This window comes from Penaeus chinensis, chromosome 6, assembly GCF_019202785.1.
Source record: "Penaeus chinensis breed Huanghai No. 1 chromosome 6, ASM1920278v2, whole genome shotgun sequence".
Lineage (NCBI taxonomy): Eukaryota > Metazoa > Arthropoda > Malacostraca > Decapoda > Penaeidae > Penaeus > Penaeus chinensis.
The window spans coordinates 5,501,316-5,503,815 of NC_061824.1; the positions used below are offsets into that span (position 1 = coordinate 5,501,316).

Genomic DNA, 2,500 nt, shown 5'->3' on the forward strand with positions numbered 1-2,500 from the left:
TATTATTATTACTATTGTTATTATTATTACTACTACTACTACTACTACTACTACTACTACTACTACTGTTATCATTATTGTTATTACTATCACTATTATTATTATTTTTATTACAATAATAGCTAATAACAATATGGTCTGTTGTTCCACCACCTTCCCCCCGTCGCTTTTCCGCGTAACCCTCGTCACACTGCTCTTTCCTCCCTTGTACCTCCTTCCCCACTCACCATCCACGCTGCAAACCCGCCCACCTACCCACTCACACCCCACCATCTCTCCGTCCTGCCCACCTCACATCACACCCGCGACACCTCACGCGGTTATGCTAAACTTTTGGTGTATGCAGTTCATTCAGTTTATAGCGTGGGGGGGGCTACTGGGATTTGAGGTGCTTGTTATGTGCATGTTTTTTAAGGGATACAGGGTGGGGGTGGAGGGAAAGGGAGAAGGTGGAGAATAGGGGGAAGGGAGTAGGAGAGGGAGAGGATGAGGGATGAATAGGGAATGAGGTGTGGGAATGGGAGGGGGAGAGGGGGAGGGAGAAGGAAAGGGGGTGTAGGGAAGGGGAGAGCTAGACGGTTGGAGTAGTAGTGAGAGAGAAAGAGAGATGGTGAAAGGGAGAGGAAAAAGGGGAGGAGGAGTGGGTGAAGAGGAGAGGGAGAGGAAGGAATAGAGATAGAGAGGAGAGGAAGTGTGAGAGAAATCAGAAAAGAAAGAGGGAAAGAGCAGAGAAAGAGAGAGGAAAGAAGGGAGAGAGGGAGAGGGTAAAGGAGAGAGGGGGCGCGGAGGAAGGGAGGGAGAGAGAAATAAAAGCGAAAAGCTATAAGGGAGACCAAAAGAACAAACAGTATATTCAAACTACATAAGATACAAAACACCATTGTTTTCAAGTCGACATTTTTTCTCTTCCTGACCCACCATTTTGTTTGTTAAAAAAAAAATTAACGCATGAAATGTATGAAAACTAATTAGCCTAGTACGTAATTCGACGTTAACGATACAGAAAATTCAGTGATGTAAGATTCTGTCTTCAGAATCTTTAGAATATCACATGATCTGCTCGAGGATAATAGATTTCCTTGGAGGGAACGTAATTTGATGCATTAAGAAGACGCAACTGGGCTTTTTATTATGGCAGAAAGAGGCTTTTCGTGTCCTTTGCCCAAGCTTGCTAATGTCCCGAGGTTACTTCCTCGCCGCTTTGTAAAGGACTTTTTGCTTGTGTTCAAATTAGCTGTAGAGGGAAAAAACGACAAAGGTGATATTTTATCCGATAGGTATTTGGATAGTCACACACATCAAATTTCAACCTCTGTTCTTAGGTAGAGTGAGGAGAAGATGAGAGAATATGAGATGAAAGGACGTTATTTTTCGTGTTTGGAGGCAGCCTAAAAGAGGCCCCTAGGCGTGTAAATGTCCTGCCTCTGCATCCGACTTCATTTGGCCTTATGGTGCTTTTCATTGCGTTGGCAAGCGTTCTTCAGTCATCCTTAAATCGCCAACATACGAGCCTTCTTTCCGCTTATATGCTTTCGTCGGATCAGGAAACAGGAAATAAATGATTAAACGGTAAATTGGCAGGTAACCTCCTCTCCTTTTTGCAATTTGGTTGAATCGCAAGCCAGAGGCATTTTCAGACGGAAAACAAAACCGAAGCTAATTAGTGCATGTCGTAATTTAATCATCGACCTTGGAATCCAACGTTTGATATTAGTTCCGACTGTGGGATTAAGACATTCATCTTAGATCAGTTGCCAGGGAAAGAGATAAAGAGAGAGAGAAACGGAGACGCACAGACAGACAGATTGTTGGATACATATCAGCTCAAGAATATTCGCGATAGCTGATGATATTGCAGCGAGGACTCTTTTGTCTGTGTTCAGCGAGGCTGGAATTTGCAGGGAATAGCTTCAGCCAAACTTCTCGCCGGGGATTAGTTAGGGCGAAGCTGGTAAGGTTCCATTCATCTTAGAGAAGTGGAACTGCTTAAGGCCCCGCGCGAGGGAGCAGGTGGCCGTGAGACCGCGTCGGCAGCAGACGGATCTCGGCGCTGGCTGGTCTCACTGTCACTCCAGATTTCAAGGAAATCCATGCGTTCGATGCTGGTGAACAACCGCTATATACTGACATGCGGCCTCACCCTCAACCCCTATAAATAGAACTTCATAAATCAAAGCGCAGATAAGATTATAAATAGGCCTCCGAGAATCGCTTTACTTTAGGCTTTCGGCAAGCCCTCGCTGTCCATCTGCCGCGCCACTTAACTGCGGCTTTGGTTGCTCCTTCGAGAATTGGATCGGCTTCAGAGAGAGGAGCGTTTTAGCTTATGCACTTACGTCAGTCGGAGGAAATTGTTCGCTTGGCAGATCGTACGGAAATGCGTGGGGAGTTTGTTCAGTCTTTTGGAGGAGGCGTCCATCTTATCGCTCGTAATGGAACGCATGCTGATGCTGATAACCAAAGTGGAGAAAGTGAGCTTGAAAAATTGAAGGCGGAGAAG

The 2,500-nt window shown here is 45.4% G+C and overlaps 1 protein-coding gene across 1 annotated transcript in view; it reads left to right on the forward strand.

Moving 5' to 3' along the window:
• Positions 1-2,500, forward strand: part of LOC125026597 — a 275,030-nt gene that overhangs the window by 220,654 nt on the left and 51,876 nt on the right. The window lies entirely within an intron of this gene.